The sequence below is a fragment of the Cuculus canorus genome, chromosome 1 (genome assembly GCF_017976375.1).
Source record: "Cuculus canorus isolate bCucCan1 chromosome 1, bCucCan1.pri, whole genome shotgun sequence".
In the NCBI taxonomy this organism is placed as follows: domain Eukaryota; kingdom Metazoa; phylum Chordata; class Aves; order Cuculiformes; family Cuculidae; genus Cuculus; species Cuculus canorus.
The window spans coordinates 115409978-115423105 of record NC_071401.1 but is presented as its reverse complement, the minus strand read 5'-3'; positions in this window follow the sequence as shown (position 1 = coordinate 115423105).

Genomic DNA, 13128 nt, shown 5'->3' with positions numbered 1-13128 from the left:
ACACACACCAACAGCTTCACTCTGGTCTTCCTTATAGAGGTGTCACCACTCTTAGAGAAGCAGAACCATTTATGGAGAATAAATGACAAGAGAACCCACGACTAGACAAAAACTGACTATGGAGGGATTTACGTGGGGCAAAAACTGTATCTCCAATGACATGAGGACATTTCACATCCATCCAGGGTGGTTTAACTGGCATTGTATCACCTGAAAACACTGTGTCGAGTCAGTGGAGCTGCAAAAAATGTGATCCAAAAGATCAAATTCAGACTTGAATTAATTCTTGCTGAAACCACTACTAATAAATGAAAAGTATGGCTTCAGGTATGAAGGAATACATGGACATGGACTAAGTCAGAGAGATGTCTGCTTTGTCATCTTTTACTAAAACATCTCTAGTACATCCATTACATTAATTTTGTATGACCAAATGGTACAAGCTTTAAGGCCTTGCAATTAGTATATTTTTTTCTGACTAATTTCTGACCAACCTGTTAATGACTTCACTTACCTGTCCTAACATCTGTCTTGCCTATATTTGATTGCTTTTCTTGCCCGTGGGTTTTCTCTTTGAAACTCCTGTATCAGAACAAAGTGTCAGTCTGAACTGACATCCATTTTTTGTATCTTCAGAGACCTACAATGAAGAGATACTTGCATCTAGGCTAGTTTTTCTTTATAGTCAGTGGAGGGAATCGGGCACTTATAGGATATGATTCCTATGACCTATTTTAGACCCACTTTAGATAGAATGAATCACAGCCCATTTTTCGTTCCATGGGCTCAAAAGAAGCATGGAATGACTTGTTCAGCTGTGGATTTCTGCAGATGAGATGCCTACACCATAGATATCACTATAATGTTAGATGAATCCTATCTTTCATACCATCGTTGTAGCAGCAGCTTAGCTTTCCAGAAACATAACAAGGTATTAATTCCATTAAATTTGACATGCTTTGGTATTCGTCCCCAAATATTCTTCACGGTTAGAAGGAAAGTGACTGTATCTTTTGATTTTTTTTTTTTTTGTGAAACTGCTTCTTAATTTTCCTTTTTTCCTTTTTCATTCTTCCTTTTAGTAATGTTGCTGATAATAAACACTGAATTGAAAAGAAAGAGCAGAAACAAATCACCATCTTCTACCAAAGACCTGATGGGTTAGTCAGAGAGCTGCTGATTTGAATTTGTATATTAATTGCAAGGAATTTATGCTGGATTATTTGTTTTCTGCTCAAAAATTCAATTTTTCTTTTATAATTCCTAACCTCTTGATAACAAGAGGGCAGGGCTATCCATGCTAAGGAATTATCCATCATATTTGTGAAGTCATGGCAGTCTACTGAAGTTCCCACTGACTGGAAAAGAGGAAACATTTAAAAAAGGAAAAGGGAAATATCCAGGAAACTACAGTCCGGTCAGTCTCACCTCTGTGCCCAGCAAGATTGTGAAGCAGACCCTCCTGAAAACTCTGTTGAGGCCTATGGAAAATAAGGAGGTCATTTGTGACAGCCAATATGGCTTCACTAAAGGTAAATCATGCCAGAAGAATCTGGTGGCCGTCTACAATGGGACTATAGCATTGGTGGGTAAGGGAAGAGTAACTGACATCGTCTACCTGGATTTGTGCAAAGCATTCAACACGGTCCCACATGATATTCTGGTCTCTAGTGGAGAGACATGGATCTGGCAGATAGACCAGTCAGTGGATAAGGAATTGATTGGATGGTTGCACCCAAAGAGTTGTGGCCAATGGCTCAATGTTCAAGTGGAGACAGATGACAAGTGGTGTTTCTCAGGGACTGGTATTGGGATCAGTGTTTTTTAACATCTTTATCAGAGAGAGACATAGACAGTGGAATTGAGCGCACCCTCAGCAAGTTTGCTGATGACATCAAGCTGTGCAGCACGGTCCACATGCTGAAGGGAAAGGGTGCCATCCAGAGGAACCTTGATGGGCTTGAGAGGTGGGCCTGTGCAAACCTCAAGAAGTTCAACAAGGTCAGGTGCAAGGTTCCTGACACAAATACAGGCTGGGAGGAAAGTGGATTGAGGGTAGCCCCAAAGAGAAGGACTTGGGAGTGCTGGTCGATGAGAAGCTCAACAGGAGCCAGCAATGGGCACTTGCAGCCAGAGAGTCAACTGTATCCTGGGCTGCATCGAAAGAAGTGTGGCAACTGGTCAAAGGAGGTAATTCTCTCCCTCTACTCTGATCAGAACAGAGCTGGAAGATCTTTAAGGATGCTTTCCATAGAGTGCAAAAGCTCTCCATCCCCAGGCAGAAGAGGCCTGGCAAGAAAGGCAGGAGACCGACATGGCTGAGTCGTGACCTGTGGCTCAAACTAAAGGGCAAGAAGGAAATGCACAGGCAGTGGAAGCAGGGTCAGATATCCTGTAAAGACTATAGGGGGACTGCCTGGATGTGCAGGGATGGGGTCAGGAAGGCCAACACACAGCTGGAGCTGAACTTGGCGAGGGATGCAAAGAATAACAACAAGGGCTTCTACAGGTATGTAAATCAGAAAAGAAAGGTCAAAGAGAGTGTATCTTCCCTGATGAGCGGGACTGCCAAGCTGACAACAATAGATGAGGAGAAGGCTGAAGTACTCAGTCTTCATTAGCCACCCCTCTTCCCATACTCTTGAAGGGATGGTCTGCAAGACAGAGGCTGGAAGAGCAAAGTCCCTCCTGCTGTAAGAGAAGATCAGATTTGCAACCACCTGAGGAACCTGAATGTCCATGGGACCAGATGTGGTGCATCTGAAAGTTCTGAGGGAATTGGCTGATGTAATTGCCAAGCCACTCTCCATGGCATTTGAAAAGTCATGGCAGCCAGGTGAAGTCCTTAGTGCCTGGAGAAAGGGTAACATTGCACTCATTTTCAAAAAGGGTAGAAAGGAGGACCCTGGGAGCTACCAGTCTGTCAGCCTCACCTCCATGCCTGGGAAGATCATGGAACAGATCCTCCTGGAAGCTACGCTAAGGCACATGGAGGACAGGGAAGTGATTCAAGACACTCAGCATGACTTCACCAAGGGCAAGTCCTGCCTCACCAGCCTAGATGCCTTCTATGGAGAAGTGGACAAGGGAAGACCCATAGATGTCATCTGTCTGGACTTCTCTGAGGCCTTTGACATGGTCCCCCCAACATCCTTCTCTCTATGGATATGGATATGGATATGGATATGGATTTGATAGACTATTCAGTGGATAAGAAATTGGTTGGATGGTCGCACCCAGAGGGTAGTGGTCAATGACTCAATGTCTAGATGGAGATCAGTGATGAGCGGTGACCCTCGGGGGTCTGTTCTGGGACCAGTGTTGTTTAATATCTTCATCAGTTACATAAACAATGGGATTGAGTGCACCTTCAGCAAGTTTGCAGATGACACCAAGATAAGTGGTGAGGTTGACACTCCTGAGGAATAGGAAGCAATCCAGAGGTATCTTGATAAGCTGGAGAAAAGGGCTTGTGCAAAAGCTCATGAGGTTCAACATGGTGAAGTGCAAGGTCCTGCGCCTAGGTCGGGGCAACCCTTAGTATTGATACAGCCTGTGGAAATGAAGAGATTGAGAGAAGCCCTGCGGAGAAGGACCTGGGAGTCTTTGTGAATGAGAAGCTAGACATGAGCCAGCAACGTGCGCTTGCAGCCCAGCAGGCCAACAATATCTTGGGCTGCATCAAAAGAAGCATGGCCAGCAGGTCAAGGGAGGATATTCTGTCCCTCTACTTTGTTCTGGAGAGACCACACCTGGAAAACTGCATCCAGCTCTGGAGCCCTCAGCACAGGAGGGACATGGACCTGTTGGAGCAGGTCCAGAGGAGGGACACAAAAATGATCAATGGCCCAGAATGCCTCCCCCCGTGAAGAGAGGCTGAGAGAGTTGGGGTTGTTTAGCCTGGAGAAGAGAAGACTCTGAGGAGACGTTATTGCAGCTTTTCAACACTTAAAGGAGGCTCATAAGAAAGACGAGGGAAAACTTTTCAGCAGGTCCTGTAGCAACAGGACAAGGGGTAATGGTTTTAAAATAAGTTTAGACTAGATATGAGGAAGAAATTTTTCACACTGAGGCTGGTGAAACACTGGAACAGGTTGCCTAGAAAAGTGGCAGATGGCCCATCCCTGGAAGCATGCAAGGTCAGCTTGGATGGGGCTCTGAGAAATCTGATGGCTCTGCTCACTGCAAGGAGGGTTGAACTAGATGACCTGTAAAGAACCCTCCCAGTCCAAACTATTCTATGATTCTACAGATCCATGCTTGTATCATGGTGGTGGAGGAAGGATACTGATTCAGTCAGAGAAAATTAAAACCAGAGAGGATGACAATCATAGTAATTCCGAACTCCTGCAACATCTACCTCTTGCCATCTCCCATGGATGGCTAAGCAGCCCATGCACAGCATGATGAAGCTGCCAGGGCAGCTTGCAAAAAGCTGTTATGGAAGACTAAGACTGCAAGATCTTATGTTTGGTGTTTTATCTATCTTCTTATGTTCTGTTCTTATCAAATTTTCAGTACATTGTCCTTAGTCTTGTTTGAAGTTCTGGTGTGAAATCACTTCTCCATGGGCTTTTCCCCCCCTCATCATTCCTAATCACAGGAGTAATGCCAGTAATAAGCATTGTTAAGACTGCCAATATTAATCATAGTCTAAAATATCTTAGTAAATTTTAAATAGTTAGCACAGCCTAAAACCTACATCCAAACACAGGGGTAGTCTCATTTTTGAAAGCATTCAGGATTTCAAGGACTGTTCATGACAAATCTGAATGAAGTCAGAGGAACTTAATGTTTCTGTAAGAACAGAATTTCCCAGGGAGGGAATGTTACTGGGTGAAAGGGAGGGTGTTATTCAAAATTCCATAACAGTTGCTGCATATTTGGTATTTGTTTAAACAAAAGGTGGTTTCAAGATGTATTTTCACAACAAAACATTAAAAGACAGGCTATTCTTTCAATGAACATCCGCTTCTTTCAAAAAATACCTAGTCTCTGACAGAATGATTTTACTAAAAAAATTATCTAACAGGCCTGGCCAGGAGAATTTTTTATAACTATGAAATAAACTTGAATGAATTTACATTTTGCCAAGAGTCACTACATAGTTTGTATCTTACTTAAGTCATCTAAATAGTATTTAGATAGACACAAGGGAAGTAGAAGTAACTTCCCTCTTTGGCCCTGTATAATGTATTGATAGCTTCTCTTAGTATAGCAGCTGTAGGCTTGTGAGAGGTACATATGCAGAAATATGTGAATCTTAGGAGAGTTTTTAACCTGAAGAACAATGCTATCATGGAAACAGACAGTCCAAAACCGGCTATGAATATGTTGATGACAGTTTTTACCTCCTGCCTGGGAGACGCTCTGGAGCAACCTTCCAGGAGCAACACAAGGGAAAGGAAATCTACCTAGTAAAGTGATATATTTATATGAAAGATGGTATGATCTGTTTGCCTGTGATAGAAGAGAGCTTGACACAAGGATTTTTACACAAAGCAAGGTGATGAATACATTGGTTAAACCAGAAGCGTGGCTCTTTTTATTACAGCATTCAGAATCCTTTCGTGTTATCTATCGCTGTTCCCAGTAAATCGTTGTGAAAAAAAAAAATTAGCTCAGAAATATTAAATGTGGGAGGAGAGGAAAAGGCAGCGGGAGGGGGGGAAGGGAAATGTGTGCACGCACTCTAACTGAATACTTCATTCACACACCCAAACTACCTGAAGGGAAAAAAATCCCAAAACAACAAATCAACCTGTTAAAGTGGAAGTATGACCCATGGGATAGAATGCTGGTCTAGCTCCAAGGAGAGCAGGGTGCAGCTCTGCTCTTGGCATGCCAAACAACCTTCACCAAATGCCTTTATCTGCTGAGCTTCCCCATCAGCAGCAATCATCAGTGTTGATGATTACAACCTCTTTCCTCAAGGGCTTTGAGATCTACACATTTAAATTACTGCACAAAATACATAATATTATTTTGCCACAGATTTAGTGACAGGAGATTCCACTGTAAACTTTATCCACTGTGATATTATATGCATACTCTTATTTCTGCTTGGATAATAGGACCTTGGAGTATGTTTTTTAAAAGTGTTTAAGAAGTAAACACCTTTTTGAATATCAGCTGTATCAATCTTGAAATATGTATAAAAGAAAAGAAAATTCTAATCTAAATTAGAGCAAAATTACGCAGGAATTCCGACATTTATGTGCAATAAGATGTTCACAGAAAAATGGAAAAATGGATGATAATAAATATGATGCCAATATAAAAGGAGAGGTTCCTGAGAATTACAGGACGGTTTAGAGAATTACTGGTCAATATGCCTAATAAGGTTGGCTAATCAGGTTAGGGTCTAGGCTAGATATCAGGAAAAATTTCTTTACTGAAAGGGTTGTTAAGCACTGGAACAAGCTGCCCAGAGAAGTGGTTGAGTCACCATCCTTGGACGTATTTAAAAGATGCGTAGATGTGGCACTTAGGGACACGGTTCAGTGGTGGGCTTGGCAGTGTTAGGTTTGCAGTTGGACTTGATGATCTTAGAGGTCTTTTCTAAATGATTCTGTGATTCTATAAAAGAATAGTTTGTCTTAGAGTTTTAGGTCACTACAAATTTGCTACAAATAGTTTTGAGGATGTGCTGGCCAGTAGTGCCCTTTGAATAAAGGGACCTTTGAATAAGGAAGCTCTACTTTCAGTTATCTGTGCTATTATTTAGCACCCAAGAGAAAACTGGTGATGGTATTTCACCCTACATCATCTTTTCTTTAATGGGCTACCGAGAGCATATGGCTAAACGCAAAGCCAAATGTTAAGATTTCTAGAGTGACATTAAGTGTCATGCTATATAAACAACGTACTACAACTTCTATCTTTAGGCATTTCCTTTGTATGTTTTCTCTCTTTATCTTGTCCAGATATCCTCAATCCAGACTGAGAACAAGGTGTAGTTACCTGGCAGAGTTAAAAGATAGTCACACAGGGGATAGCAGGGCTACTAACACTTCCCACAGAACGTGAACCCATTAAAACTGCCTAATTTTGTAAAGGCTATGTCAGTGGTTGGAATTATTGCCCTTTATGTGGTTTGCCTTACCATTTACCTCTCCTTTTGCCCCAAACATTTAGGGCTGAGATTGCACTCACTGTAATGGTTTCTGTTTTGTAGGAACGCAAGGGTTATGTTACTTACTAAAAATAAAGCTGACCTGGCACTAATGGTAAGCATATTAATCACTAAAATTTGTTTTGGCCCACACCATGCTTTTGGGATGAGGAAAACATGGTGTGAGTTTGACATTGTTTCACTCCTTTACTGAATAACTGCATTTCTTTTGGAAGGTTTTATATCACCCAAATTCTTTTCTCAAAATTGCTTTGGTTTTAACAATAAAATGATTAAAAGAAAGTCTCAAACTCAAAATAAAATGTTTTGAGTGAGAGCACATGAAATATATTTTTAATATAATTATCTTTCAGGATTTTTTTTTGTTTTTTTTTTTTTTTAATAATGAATAGAGCAGCAGTCAATTGTAAGACTCTATTCCCACTCTCTGCATGGTACTGCAAACCAATGCAATCAGGACTGTGACATTATATATGCTCTTCTGTTTGAACAAATACGATTAAAAGGCAAAGTAAGATGTGCTTTTAAGGGTGATATCTGTGCTCTGCCTGTACAATTTAGGCAGGAGTCCAGCAGCCAGAGTTGACACAGCTGGCCTCTAGAGGTAGTCTTGCTTTTCCGTAGTGTAAACTGTGATAAGGTCTATATAGCTAAACCTATGCAGATGCTGAAACAGATTGTCACAGTGTATCTGGGAACAATAATTGACATCAGCATAATGCTTGCTATTTACTGCACTGAGCAGATTCAGATACAGCAAAGAACATGGCCTGGCATTATTTCCTGCTTGGGTATTTCCTATTTTCTTGTCTCTTTTAGGCCCTCAGGGAGAGCATAGAGCATATTAAGAGGTTTTGATAGATATCAGCAGTAACAGGTCATATTCATAATAGTTTACAGGTTCTATACAAGCTACTGCCAATAAACTCCATCAATTGGTCTTAATGTCTGAAATTAAAAATCACTGCCTAAAACACAATGTTTAATGGGTTTTTTTGTGCTCTCAGTGGACTCGTTTCAACTTCTGGCCCTTGCTTTTAAAAAAGAGAAAGTGCGAGTGGTGGAATATGCACCAGAGGACTTTGGTTGACATGAAAGAGCTACACCATCTTGAGCTGCAGACGTGCAACTTCGTTTGTAAAATGCATGAGTATTATGCGGCACTATTATACTGTCTATGCAGGTAATTCCATGTGAAATGGAGCATGGTGTCATGTGCTAATGAGATTTACAGCTACATTTAAATTTTTGTGAGTATGATTGCATTGATTAAGGTATTTTAAATCTGCTCTTAGTAGTAGAGGTTATTCAATTGTTTGGTCTAAACTACTTCCAGCAGAGTGAAAGGCTACCATCACAGAAGTTTAGCACAAGCTCTTTTCATCACTGATATCTTTCAAGCAGAAATTAAATGTGAGATCCTTCTCCTCCCACTGGCAGTCCAGTTATTCTGTAAAAAGCTGCCTAGCAGTGATCCATCTCTCTTTTGCCAGTGGAAATCAGGAATAAACAGGAGAAATCAGGAAAATCGCTGAGGTCCTGCTACCACTGTCATGTGTCAATAGGCTGTGTACAGAATGGCAGATAAAGCCTGTCATGTACAAGCTGAGTGTTTAGTGCTGACGTGTCAGAGTGGTATACAGATGGCTATCCTATTGCCTCAGGGAGAGAGCAGGAGGAAGGCCTGGTAGACCAGCCCTAGTATGGTTTTTCTCCACATCGTGATGGAGGCTATGTCCAGCACCTCTCAGAAAGATGTTGCCCATGTTATTTCGATATATTGTGGAGCCCCAAGGGTCTGTTTGAGGCTAGGTAGTCTAGAAATCCTGCAGAGGTCACTATCCCCCCAAACCCTCCAGCATACACCTATTGCCTGGACCTACTTGCAACAGGCACCAGATCTGGCAGGTCTCCCCCGTTACAGCAGCCCCCAGGCATGAGATGCATTGTCATCCATGCGTAACAGCATCCCTCCTCCACGCTCATCCTCCCTCCTGTCTTCCGTACACTCTGTTATCAAGTACTGGAAAGCAGGGGAGGGTCCACAGCAACAGCAATGGTTTGTCAATTGACCCTTCTTGCACCCTAGGTATTACCGCTGCAATCTCACCGCCATCATCATCTGTGGGTATAGTAAGGCTGAATAGTGCAGGAGAGTAGGAGGAGGGAGGTGTGCCTGACCAAGCAAATTAGACACGTATTAAATGCTCATTTACAAAGGAAGGTGAGATCATACTAGAAAACAGCACCTGGCCTTTGTTGCAAGCTTATAATATTGACACCTGCTAACATTAAAATAATACCACATTAGGAAAATTATTTCACCCACACTGTCTTGCAGTTGTCTTCCCTTTCACTGAGAAAGATATATTAGCACCAAAATCTTCTGCTGCTCTTTTCCCATTGGCTACAGTAATACAAGAATCGAGCCTAAATGTGAACATAATTAAGAACTCTTGAATAAAATTACCTCATTCAGACATACTGGTTCTAGGAAGCCAGTCTAACGCAATTCTTGCAATAGGGATCGAGAAGTCTGAGGCTGCTTACTTCTACCCCTGATTTGCCTACTGACTTGTTTTATGACTTCGGAAACAACTTAAATTTTCTGTGATTCATCTCCTTCAGCTAGAAGATGGATATGATAATGTTTGTTTATTTCAATTAAGTCTTGAGTGATTTAAAAGGGATTAATTAACCTCCATCAGACAACTTTGAAAGGTACTAGTGCATAGTGTTAACAATACCCTAAAAATGAGGAGGGAAGATGTTTTAGAAGAAATTGCAGAGCTTTAAGCTTAAAGGAAGTGTAAATACAAAGGACAGACAGTATTTTTACAAGTGTGAAATAGTGAAGCTACCTAGGCATCTAGTTCATTCTTGAGCAAGACATGTTAGATTTTGTGTATCTATTTATCTGTGAATCACGTGTCTTCTCATTCCTCCTTGACGGCTAACTCATTCCAGTTAGTTGAGGAATGTTTATATCTGTCCTCATAAAACCCCATTTATACCTCTATTTCAAATTAATTAGCCTTCTAGAGTGAATACTTTCAAGAGTATCTTACACTGTTAATACATCAAATACACAGTGCCTGGGACTGTACCACCTCGCCCCCCAAAAAAGCATTAGATTTGTAGCATGCTCCCAGCCAGCATGGTTTTTCTTCCAGCACAAATTTGCATTTTTTAAGCTGAAAACCTGAGCTGATATTCTAAGTGACAAGGAGTAAATGACTACAGTTTCTCTGAAGACAATTGAAAAACATCGATCCACAATTGCTGAGGCCCTAGCCCTGATACAATAATGAAGAGCTGTGCCAGAGTCAGAACAAATAAAGGCCGAATCTGTACTTATTTGTGTATTTCTAACTAAAGAATTTAGTCCTAAACTCGTCCTCATGTACTATTGTGAAAAAGTTACTGAGGGCAGAGTTCATTCTTGCTGTTACAAATGTCGTCTGTCTTTCTCTATAGCTTCCAGTGGAAAGAACAAATGTGAGGATCTTTAGGCTACAAGATCCATCTCTCTCCATGACGAGGTTAGGTGCTCCAAAGGTAAAGTTGATGTCTGTTATCATTTAAGTTCAATAGTGTTTTCTGAGGATGCTAAGTCCATTATGGCATTGCATTTACAGGTTATAGTTATAATTAATAAAGCTCAGAATTAGTCCTGTTTGGAACAGTCACAAATACATAGATGACATAAAAATAATCATCATTCTCTATGCAGTTGACCACTTTCACCCCCACATCATCAGTAAGTTAAACAATACCAGAATCAAAGTATTCCTGAGAGACAGCTCACTTATCAGTCCTCTTCAAAACTCTGTCATAGTGTTGAACACCTTCTACTTAATAGCTCCTTCCTCTGTGGAGGAGCTTTCCTCTCCAAATATTCAGTGATGTTGATTAGACTCGTCCCCCAATATACACCACTTCGTCTCATCTGTATGCAACTTCCATAGTTTTCCTTGGTGGATTTTTTACAAATGCTGTATTAGTAGTATTTTAATCTTCACGGTCAGTGCCTGCTTCTAAGTATTCCTACTAGGGAACTTGTGGTAACCATTCAAAAATCACCTAGGAGCCCAAGTGCCACTTCCAATGGTGAGCAAGGTGTCCACATCTCCGGGTGAAGCAGAGCACCAGCAATCAGATGGCCATTTCAACAAGGGCCATGAAGCAGCTGCAGCCCAGCACTATGGAGGTGCAGGATTCACCCTTCTTTTGGTCACAATGAGCTGCTGAAGAGAAACTAGTGCTCATAGATTCTTCTAGATATCTCATACCTCATCTACATTTGTTCAGTATCCCTATGGCAACTGGAGCAATTGCTCGCTTGGAATAGTCACTGTAGGATAATATTATATTATTTCTTCTTTTTAAGTGATTTAGCATTTGAAAATAAAAGACTAAAACAGCATCAATGACCCAATAGCTCTGTAGAAAAAATGTACAACTACTTAACAGGATCAGTAGATGTCCAAAGACTGCTGTTTGAGTAGAACAACTGGACTCAGCAAAAAAAACCTACAGCCTTCCTTTCATGCAGATCAGCAGTTTTCCTTGGCACTAATTAGAATGGAGAGAGGGGGAAATAGCCCTTAAATCAGAAAGAAACCTCAAAAGTTACATTTAGGGAAGGAGTAGCTTTTATTTAGGTCAGTGCTTCTGAGGTCTCTAATTCCTAGCATCGCTGTCTTGAAAGGGTCTTGCATCTGTGAACTGAAATTCTTTATCAGGGGCTCTAAATTGCAATGAAAATTGAACATGAAGGTCTCAGTCAGTATTGGGATATGTTTCTTTTCTCCATCGATTATCACTCAGAATCCATATCAATGTGGCAGGTTTTGTTTCATCCAGCTACTGCACAAGCATTATATCAACTGTATACCAATAAAGCTTTGACTGGTATCAGGGTGTTTTTCTTGTCAACATCTGCAGCCATTTCATGGAAAATATCTGTTGAAATTCTCAGATATTCATGGTTTACAGAGGTTTATGGTATTTCACTTTGAAGATCCATAGCTCAGTCCCCAGAGTCAGCAAAGGTGAAGTCAATCAGACCATTTCAAGACCTCTACACCACTTCAAATCAAATTTAATCACGTTGAAACTTTTTAGTGATTTACAATACTTGTGTTGTGTCTTCTTTTATTCCTTGAGAGTAAACATAACAAAATACCTACATTTTCGAGGTCCCTTCCAACCTGGGTTATTCTATGATTCTATTATTTTGATTTTTTTCAGATACAGTTTTCCAGATTGCTCTCACTTGGAGTGGAACATTTGTACTCCACTCACCTAAGTCTGCTCAGCTTTCAGGCTGACTACTGCAACATGTGAACGTGCAACAGGTCACAGAAATGTAAGCAATGAAATTTGGTCCTAAGGCTGTAAAATACTGACTGCTGTAGGACTAAAAAAGTAACTAAAGTTTCCATGTTTAGTTCCTATCAAAGTTTTATGTGAAAACAACATCACACACGAGTGAGGCAGTGGTCCTGACAATACAGAGACAAGTTGATAAAACTCCTCTTTTTTTCATGAAATGAAATATTTTTCATTGGGATATGTTTCTTTTCTCCATTGATTATCACTCAGAATCCATATCAGTGTGGCGGGTTTTGTTTCATCCAGCTACTGCAGAAGCATTATATTAACTGTACACCAATAAAGCTTTGACTGGTATCAGGGTATATCAGGTATCAGGTATATTTTTCATTTCATGAGCACAAAAAAAAAAAAAAAAAAAAGAGAAAAAAATAATTTTGAATTATTTCAGTATTTAAAAAGAAGAAATAAACACTTTTGACAACTTTTACTTTGAGCCTATCATGTTTTCTCCTGTATTAAAACATGAGTAGAGGAACCTCTGAGTGTGTGTCTCTGTGGTTTTTTATACATATAATCACATAAATATTTAAAAAAAATTACTGAAATAAATCATTTGAGAATAAATGTGCCCTATTTGAAGCCAATGGCTAACA